The sequence below is a fragment of the Rhinolophus ferrumequinum genome, chromosome 13 (genome assembly GCF_004115265.2).
Source record: "Rhinolophus ferrumequinum isolate MPI-CBG mRhiFer1 chromosome 13, mRhiFer1_v1.p, whole genome shotgun sequence".
NCBI lineage: Eukaryota > Metazoa > Chordata > Mammalia > Chiroptera > Rhinolophidae > Rhinolophus > Rhinolophus ferrumequinum.
The window spans coordinates 40,012,736-40,023,752 of NC_046296.1; positions in this window are offsets into that span (position 1 = coordinate 40,012,736).

The following is an 11,017-nucleotide window of genomic DNA, read 5'->3' on the forward strand; positions in this document are numbered from 1 at the left end:
TTTTCCTACATTGCAGTAGTTATTTATATATTCTAGATATAAGCCCCTTATCAATGTATGACTTATAAAACTGTCTCCCATTTTGTGCGTTTTCTTTTCACTTTTTTTTTTTTGATTAGCAACTGCTTTTTCTTTTTTTTCTTTTTCTTTTTTAATTTATTGGGGTGACAATTGTTAGTAATATTACATAGATTTTAGGTGTACAATTCTGTATTACATCATCTATAAATCCCATTGTGTGTTCACCACCCGGAATCAGTTCTCCTTCCATCACCATATATTTGTCGTTTCACTTTCTTGATAGTATTCTTTGAAACACAAAGTTTTTAATTGTTTTTAATTGTTCAGTTTATCCACTTTTTTCTTTTATTATGCTTTTGGTGTCGTATTTAAGAAACCATTGCCTAATCCAAGGTCAAGATCTATGCCTATGTTTTCGTCTAAGAGTTTAATAATTGTAACTCTTACATTTAAGTCTTTGATCCATTTGGACATAATCCGTACATGGAGTGAGGAAGAACTCCAAGTGATTCTTTTGAATGTGGATATCTAGTTATCCCAGCACTATTTGTTGAGGAGACAATTCTTCCGCATTTAGTTATCTTGGCACCCTTGTCAATAATCAGTTGACCATAGAATATATTCTATAGACATAGATTAATTCTATTCCATTGATTTTTATGTCTAGTCTTATGTCAATAACATACAGTTTTAAATACTGCAGCTTTGTAGTAAGTTTTGAAATTGTGAGAGTCTTCCAACTGGATTCTTTTTCAAGATTTTTCTGGCTATTCTGGATCCCTCATATTTACATATGGATTTTAGGATCAGATTGTCAATTTCTGCAAAGAAGTCAGCTGAGATTTTGATGGGGATTGTGTTGAGTCTGTGGATCAATTGGGGGAGTATCGCCATCTTAGCAATACGAAGTGTTCCAATCCATAAACATGAGATTTCTTTCCACTTATTTAGGTCTTCTTTAGTTTTTTCCAACAATATTTCTTTCAGAGTTTAAGTTTATTTATTCCTAAATGGTTTATTCTTTTGGATACAATTGTAAATGGAATTGTTTTCTTATATTCATTTTCTGAATATCCACAATTGTATAGAAATACGATTGATTTTTTTATATTGATCTTTTATCCTGCAACCTTACTGAACTCATTTATTAGTTTTTTAGTGGATTTCTTAGGATTTTCTATATAGAAGATCATGCCATCTGTGAATGGAGATAGTTTTACTTTCTCTTTCCAATCTGAAATCTTTTTATCTAATTTTCTTGTCTAACTAGTGACTAGAACCTCTAGTACAATGTTAAATAGAAGTAATGAGAGTGGACATTCTTGTCTTGTTCCTGATCTTAAGGGGAAAGTATTCAGTGTTTCATCATTAAGTATGTTTTAGCTGTGGGTTTTTCGTACATGCCCTTTATCGGGTTGAGAAAGTTCCCTTCTATTCCTAGGGGTTTTCTTAGTGTTTTGGGTTTTTCTGGGTTTTTTTAATTATGAAGGGGTATGGAATTTTGTCAAATTATTTTTCTGCATCTATTGAGATGATCATATGGGTTTTGTCCTTTATTAATATGGTATATTACATTAATTAATTTTCAGATATTAAACTAACCTTGCATTCCTGAGATACATTCTACTTGGTCATGGTGTATGTTATGGGTTGAACTGTGTACCTGAAAAATTAATATGTTGAAGTTCTAACCCCTCAGTACCTTAGAATGTGACCTCATTTGCAAATAGGGTCATTGCAGATATAAGTAATTAAAATGAGGTCATACTGAATTAAGGTGGGTCCTATTCCAATATGTGTGATGTCCTTATAAAAAGGAAAAATTTAGACACACGTTTAACCAAAGAGAATGTTATCTGAAGATTGGAATTATGGTGCCATAAATCAAGGAACTATGAGAAGGTAGGAGAGAGGCCTGGGACAGATTCTTTCCTAGCACCCTCAGAAGGAACCAACCTTTCCAACACATTGATCTCAAACTTCTACCCAGAGCTATGAAACAATAAATTTTTGTTAATCCACCCAATTTGTGATACTTTGTTATAGTACCCCTAACAAACGTATACAGTGTATTCTTTTTACATGTTATTGGATTTGGTTTGTTAGTATTTTGTTGAGGGTTTTTACATCTGTATTCGTAACAGATGTTGGTCTGTAGTTTTCTTTACTTGTGATAACTTTGGAGTTATTACTGTTTCTCTAGGCTTACCAGATACATCTGAACTAATCAGAACTCACTTCAGATTTATAGTAATTTATTCCTGGTAAGATATAGAAACATTGTTCCCATATAATTCTATTTCCTTTCCCTTTTTGTACTTACTGTTATATCATTATATCAATATTAATTATATCATATATCATATTATATTACATTATATTATTGTTACATCTGTACATGTTACAAACCAAACAATGCATCGGTATACTTATTACTTTATTTAATTTTATGTCTACTAAAGAAGCTGATAAAAGGAAGGAAAGCAAGCATGTATTTATAGAGTTAGTTATGTTAACCTTTTTGTCTGCTGTTCCTGGTTGTCTTCATTTGTACCTTATGTTCTAAGCAGAGAAGATTCACTGAAGATTTTCAGTGGGGGACAGGGAATATCAGGCATTTAAATCTGTACAGGGGTCTTTGAGGACAATTACTCTGGCAAACGTGGAAATGCATTGGGGTAGTGTGAGAGATAGAAATCAAGGAGATAAGAGACAGTTACAGCAGTCAAGGTACAAGTTCGTGGGAGTCTGGATTTGGCTTGATTTTGGCACCGTTGCCTTGTATTTTGCCTTCTGGAGCTGGGAATGTGTAAGTCAGTGTGAACAGACACTGACTCAGGGTCAGCCGTAGATAGGTACACTCATCAGGACTTGTTGATGTACTGCGGTCAATCCAGGAATGAAGCCTAAATGGGAAAAATGCCAGGTTTGATGATTTGGGGGGCTTGGAGGGAGGACTTTCCCATGGCAAGGCCCCATGGAGAGCATGATGCCTGGCAAGTAAGGCCTGTCCCAGGCTATTGTGCTGTTACATGTGAATGCAAGGGGGGGAGGGGGAAGGAGGAGAAGGAGAGATTCTTCCCTACGCACGTGTCCCTGCAGCTGTCAGGGATGAGGTTACAGACCATGGAAGAGAATGCAGAATTCCTCTTCCCTTTCCCAGGGCAGATGACCTTTCAGAAATTAAACAAATCAATTCTGTGTCCTCGGAGGAAGTTATGTCTGACTGCCCTGATTCAATGGGCTCTGTTGTTTCAGGTGAAGCCAGGTGATTCAGTTCATCACTAAGAGGTTTTGTCTGTGAATTTTCCTCTGGAATAATTTTGTAAGATGTGGATTAGACATGCCTCTACATACAGTTTAAAAAACAAAACAAAACAAGAAACAAAGGACAAAGAGCATGCCCCCCTGCGTGTAGAAACCACACTGGTGCTATTGATAACGTGTAGTGGTTATTCCATTACATGACTGACCTGACTAAGATACCGTGTTTTCCTGAAAATAAGACATAACCGGAAAATAAGCCCTAGCATGATTTTTCAGGATGACATCCCCTGAACATAAGCCCTAATGCATCTTTTGGAGCAAAAATTACTATAAGACCCGGTCTCATTTTCAGGGAAACAACGGTAGTCATAAGGTTCACTTGCAGAATGCTTGTCAATGTAATCAGGGGTAGCAAAAAAACAGTTATAACAAATGCATAGACGTTTAAAAATACTTCTAAATAATCCATCACTCAAAGAAGAAATCAGTGGAACTTAGAAAATACGTAGACCTAAGAAAAGAAAAATACCACCTATCAAAAATAACAAAAATTCTGTTTAGCACTGCTAATTTCATACTACCTGCATGATCCCCAAATCCTCACGCCAAGACTATTTTGTTTAAAATCACTGTGCCCCCTTGGCAGCTGCAAGGAAATGCAAGTCGTCTCTGAAGGAGAATTCTCTCAGAAAAGTTCAAGGAATATGATATCATAGTCAAACAAGCAAAACGAAACCAAAACAAGAACAAGCCACTATGAGTAAGAGACAGTAGGCGAAAAACAGAGCTGAATGAGACCCAAAAAGCCTTTCCATATTAGAATTACTAGGCACAGTTTATAAAATAAGTATAGTTAATATATTTAAAAGAAAGAAGGGATTCGGCACACGAATCATTTTAAATAAGGAGAACAAATATTTTTTAAATCAAGTAGGTCTGATAAAAGAAACTGAGTGTTCGAAAATAGAAAATATAATTGGAATTTTTTGCCATAAAGAAAATGAAATTTTTTTTGTCAGGTCAAATACATCATTCCTGTTACCTTTATGTTTATTTTTTTCTTTTAAATATGTAATCTGTGTAGAATTTAATTTAGTGTAAGTGAAAGAGTCCAATTTCATCTTTTCCAGATGGCTACCCTTTTATCCTAATACTATTTATTAAATATATCAGTTTACCACCCTGATTTGAAATGCCAGCTTTATCAGAAACTAATCCCAATATATATTTGTGGCTGTTTTGGGGGTATCTATTCTGTTCCATAGATCTTTCTGTTCATGTGCTGATACTAAACAGTTTTAATTACTGTAATGTTTACAACACTCTTCAGTCCCCTCACCTGACTCTTTTCTTGCTTTATTCCCAAATTAATGGTGTTGGTATTTTTCTTGAGGAAGTTAGATTTATATATTTATTTAGAGAGGATTTTCTTCATATTTCATCATCTCTTTATCTAAGAATATGTCTTACTATTTAGTCAACTCTTTTTAATGACCTTTCATAGTGTTTCCAAGTTTCCTTCCTGTGACTCGTACACATTTCTGAAACGTATTCCTAAGTATTCTGTCAGATTTCTTGTTTTTGTAAATTAGATATTTTCTCTTGTATTTTCTACAGATTGTTCATATATCAGAAGTATTGGTTGTGTTTTAGTTTTGTTCCCAGCCACTTTACTAAATTATCTTCTTCTTGGTAATAAGGATTTTAAAAGTTTCTGGATTTTCTACCATAATATCTCCTCTGCAAATAGTAATGGTTTCTTCCTTTCCTTTCTGATCTTACGTAGTTTTCCTTTTTCTTCTCTAATGACATTGGCTAAACAAAGTTACGTAATACTGGTTATAATATGCATTCTTGTTTTGTTTCTGATTTTAATAGGACTCAATGTTTCACTGTATAGTGTCTGACCTTTGAAATTATATACGTATGTATACTTTTTCTGTTAAGAAACTTTTCATCTATTGCTATCTTATAGGGAATTTTTTTTAATCAAAAGGGATATCAAGTGTTATTAGGTGACTTTTTAGAACCTACAGGAATGTTCATGTAGTATTTCTCTTTTGATATATGTTCAAGTTATACTATAATAATAGATTTCTTAATATTGAGCCATCTTTGCATTCTTAGGACGAGTCTTTCTTGATCGTGATATATATTTGATTAATGTGCTACTACAGCTTATTGGCTAATATTTTATTTACCATGTTTAGGAATTGGACTATGTCTGTGTTATCCTGAATTGATAAAGAGATTTTGGAAACTTTCCTCTTAATACTCTGGAACTATTTAAATAATTTTATATGTTCCTTACAGATTTGATAGAATTCACTTGTAAAATTTTTTGGAAATTGATTTATTTGTATTTTCTTCCTTTTCTGAGTTAGTTTTGATCATTTACATTTCCCTAGCTAATTATCTATTGCATAAAGCTGAGCAATGCTTTCTCTTATAATTTGTCTAATTTCCTCAGTATCTAAACTTATTTCTCCATACTAATTTTTAATACATGTATATATGTGATCTTATACCTTTTTAATTTATATTGCCTGACTGGCTTTGGTAAATTTTTGCCTTTTTTCCCCCTTAGGATGATTCTCTAGGATATGCTTATTTGTTCTATAATTCTTCCCTTTTCTAATTCTTTAATTTTTGTTTTTATCTTTAGTATCTCCTTTCTTTTGTTCTTAAGATTTATTGTTCTTTTTCTAACTTACTGAATTGGGCACATAAATTATTTTCATCCTCCATTTGTTTTTCGATTGATAGGAGCTATTTTCAGTAGTTTTTTTTTTTTTCCAAGAAAGACTCCGAGGAACTTTGTTTTTTTGAGTATTTGTATGTTTGAAATCATCTGCATATTGCTTTTATGCTTGAACTATACTTTGGCTGGAAGTAAAATTCTTGGGTCATAGTATCCCAGATAATTTTGAAAACATTGAATATGGACAATGTTCAATGTTGCTTTTAAGAAGTATGAAGCAGCCTGATCTCTATCTCTTCCCCTTGAGGTGATTTGATTTTCCCTCTGAATGATCATATCTTGGAAGTCCAGTAACTTTATTATGGTATGTTCTAGTGCTGATTGATCTTTGTGAGTTCTTCCTGCTTGAAGATGGTATGGTGTACCTTTTCAAATCTGTAGATTCAAATATTTTATTTCAGAAGAATTTTCTGAATTATATTTTAGATAGTTTTTGCAGGCTTGATTGTTCTGTGTCTTCTGAATGCATAATTGAACATTAACTCTTCCTTATCTGTCTTCCATATATTTTTTTTTCTGTGATTCTTTAAAATTTTTTTCTATTTGACTTTCTTTTTATATTATTTTGCTCAATTTTCTTAAGCTCATCTTCCATTTCTTCGGCTTGTTTTCAACAATATCTATGCTTTCTGTGATTTCCATTTCTGTATGTCATTGCTTTTTTCTTTTTCATCTTTCCTGGGCTTGCTGAGATCAATTTTATCTTATGTTATGTTATGTTATCATTTCTGCCTTCAATCCTTTTATCTGTGATTTGAACTCTTGATTCTTGGAGGCCACTTTTTCACTAAGTTCTTTAAATACATAACAAGTTATTTGGTCACAAGGTTCAACAATTCCATAATAAATTTTTTCTTACATATGCTGAATTTGTTTTCTTACCCCTTGTGTCTTTTGTCATGCAATGATTTTGTCTCCTTGTATTTTTTTAAAGCTTTATTAAACTATAATTCACATGTAATTCACCCACTTAAAGTATACAATTCAGCATTTTTAGTATATTTGTAGGGTTTTGAAACCATTCCTGGTTCCTATTTTGGTTATTCTCAATTTTGAATACAAAGTCCTTTCTGGACCAATTACATTGAGACAGAAAATGTGAGAGAGATGTCAGAGGCTTTGAACAACCTCTGGGCTAGTAAGTCCTTCTAACTCACAATAAAATGCTACATATAGAAGGTCTAGTGGAATATATTATAAGTGTGGATTCAGACTTTACAAATTTTCAGTTGACTGGTGTTGCTTCAACGCCAGCATTAAGTTTCTCGCAAAACTTTTTCTTACAGGAATATCATGTCTGTGTGGTTTCAGACGGGAGTCGTGAAGAATTCTTGAGCCAGTTTGCAAACGTCAGCCTTTTCAAACAAGGAACTATTGCTTTTGCTCCTCAGGGTATACTACTAACTTGGAAAACTGTGCCTTGTTGACTCCACTTGAGATCTGCAGCCATGGGCATCTTCTTTTGGCATCCTTCCTCTGGTCTAATTTTCACTTGGCACTTGGCAGCCCTTCTTTATAAATATTAATGTATGGGGTCTTAAGTGTTGCCTGATTTCCTCCTAGATGGAGTTTTTATTCCATTTTTATTCTTCTTGTTTCTGATTTATGTTAGGAAGCAGATGGGGTCTTTCTTAGCTCCAGCTGCTATACCACAATACCATAAACTAGGTGGCTTATAAACAACAGAAACTTATTCTCACAGTTCTGGAGACAGGAAGTCTGAGATCAGGGTGCCAGTACGGTTGGGTTCTGGCAAGAGCCTTTTTCTGGGTTGCAGATGGCCAGCTTCTCATTGTATCCTCACACGGTGGAGAGCAGAGAGAGGAAAAAGGCTGTCTCGTGACTCTTACAAGGGCACTAATTGCATTAATGAGGTCACCACCCTCATGACCTCCGCTAACCCTAATCACACCCAAAGTCCCCACTTTCTAATACCATCGTATTGAGGGGTAGAGTTTCAACATATGAATTTTGGGGGGACACAAATATTCAGTCTATAACAGGGGCAGAGATTTCTTTATTCCTCCATCTTAAAATGAAAAACTGGTAATTTTATTATGAACTTAGTTCTATTGGTTACTTTTCAAACTTTAATATATTTAATATAACTTCTTTTGTTTGCCCATCAACTTTGGACTATATATAGTTTGATTCACCACTTTGAGCAGTAAGAAAAGAAACATATCGACAGTTTTTCTCCCTTTTTTTCCTTCTATTTTTGCTCTGCAACATCTAATATTCCTTTATTTTTACAACGTTCAGATTTAAGGCATTATGTTCTCTGTAATTAAGTGTCTGTGCTTTTTTGGTCTGTAAGCTGCCTCTAAAAACTGGGGGGCGGGGAGGGGAAACCATTGGTTATGTAAGTATTATTAACTGTGGAGTAAAATAGTATTATTGAAACCTCAGAGAAGGAAACATAATCCTATGTCATTAGCTTTTAAAGGAGAATGTTCCAAGTGTCATGTCAAATGAATTATCTTTCTTATACTCTAGGAGAAGTATACTGTATTTTAGTTGTTTTACAGTTCTTCTATAGTGCCCTGTTCAGGCTTTCAATTACCTTTCTTTTTTAATCTATGTATTATATACATTATTTATGTTATGTACGATATTAGCTTTACCATAACATTAAAAAGTCCATCTTCTTCACCATACTACCTTTGGGTAAAATCTGCTGTCTTCTTGGAGGTAGACTTTCTGGGATCCACATTAGACTAGTTGTTTTCTTAGCCTACTGCTTATCTGTCATCCTGGGATTTCTTTTTAAAACACTCATAGGTAGGTGTCTCTTTCTTGAAGCTTCAGTCTTCTTTCTTACACTTCTTTTTGTTAAGCTAGAATACATTCTTAAGATTATTAATTTTATTTTTATTTTTTAGAAAATGTTCATGGGATATAAATACTTTGAGACATACATGTCTGAAAATGTCATTAATCTATCCTCTTACTTGGTTGCTAGTTTAGCTGAGCGTAGAATTCCAGAATAAAAGTAATTTTTTCCTGAGAACTTTTAAAGTATTACTCTATTGTATTCTAGAAAATGATTTTACTTAAAAAGAATTGGATGCCAGTTTGATTCTTGTTCCATTATAGGTGATATACTTTTATTGAGGAATAATTGACATGAAATAAATTATATGTATTTGTGGACAATTTGGTAAGTTTTAACATTTGTATATACCCATAAGACCATCCGTTTTCCTCTCTGCTTCACTCTGAATATCTTCTACTGACCCATCATTTAGTTAAGTAATCCTTTTCTCTTCTGTGTCTATTCAGTTTTTCTATTGAATTTTTAATTTCAGTAATTTGCTTTTTAGTTTGAGAATTTAGATTTCATCTTCTCTTTTCATTATTATTGATCCTAGTTCTCTAGTGTGTCTCCATTTTGCCCTATATTGTCTTGAATATATTAATCACAGTTATTTTCAAGTCATGCCTAATAACACCAATATCTATATTAATTGTGAGTCTGCTCTAAAGTCTGTTTTATTCCTTGGGTTTGGTCAGTTGATCCTATCTCTTGCCATATCCGGTAATTCTTTGATTGAATGCTAGGCATTATGTATGAAAAATGTAAATATAAGTTGATGCTCTGGCTACTGTTTTCTTCTTCCAGAGACGCACCTGCCGTTTGGAGGCAGTTAGAATAGAGAGAGATGACTTTAATACAATCTTGGATGAACTCATTTGAAGTTTGGTTTCAGTCTTTTTTGCATACTGTTCTATTTCCAAGTACCCAGAGTCTTAACTGGAAGTCGGAGATGCATACCAGGGCTCCTCCTACTTGGCACCAACTGATCTCTGATTTCTGTCACCCTGCCTGAGAGATTGCCAAAAGATCGGATTGGCTTCCCAGGTTCTTAGCTGCTACTCTTTGCTGTGGTGCTTCACCTCTTGTACTGGGGTCACATAGGATCAGCAAATTTATTGAAGAGAAAAGTTTGAAGGCTTTTGCCCCTCAATCCTTCTCTTTGGGATTCTTGCCCCTCAATCCTATCAATGATAGCAGCTTCCACCTTAAGAAACAAAAAAAAAAAAAAATAAAAAGAAAAAAAAAGAAAGAGCAAATGAAACCCAAAGTAAGCAGAAGAAAGAAAAGAATACACAAGAGGAAAAAAAATCAATGAAATGGAAAACAGAAAAACAATAGAGAATGTCAGTGAAACCAAAAACCGATTCTTTGAGGGGAAAAAAAAGGTAAACCTTTACCCAAAATGATCAGGAAACACACAGATACAAATTACCATAATCAAGAATGGGAGACGTAACTTAACTACAGAGTCTATTCAGATTACAAAGAATAAATGGACAGCTTTATGCCAATAAATTCAACAACTTAGATTAAATAGACAAATTCCTTGAAAAGCACAAACCACCAATGGTACTCAAGAAAGAATAGATAACTTGTGTTATGCTAATCTATTGAAGAGATTGAATTTATAGTTTAGAACCTTTCTACAAAGAAAATTTGAGGCCTAGATGGCATCCCTGGGAAATTTAAGCAAACATTTAATAAAGAAATAATCCCAATTCTACATAAACATTTCCAGAATACTGAAGAGGGAGCCCTTCACAACTCCTTCTGTGAGCCCAGCATTACCAGGACACTGAACCCATAAAAATACGTGGATAAATATAGTAAATATTGACAATATAAAACCCATTATTTTGAGGTGTTTAAAATATTTAGAAATAAAATTCATGACAATAAAGGAAGTTAAAGTGTGTTGTAGTCTTTGCATTGGTGAAAATACAAGTTTATGATAGTTCTAGCAAAGCAAGATGCACATTGTCATCTCTAGGGAAACCGTGAAAACAATAATAGAATAATGTGTAATTAACAAACTAATCAAAAGGGAAATGGAATCAAAGTATTTGATTAATTTTCTAAAATGCAAGAAAGAAGAGTGAAAGAAGCATAGAACAGATGGGACAAATAGAAAACAAAGAGTGGGTTGGTAG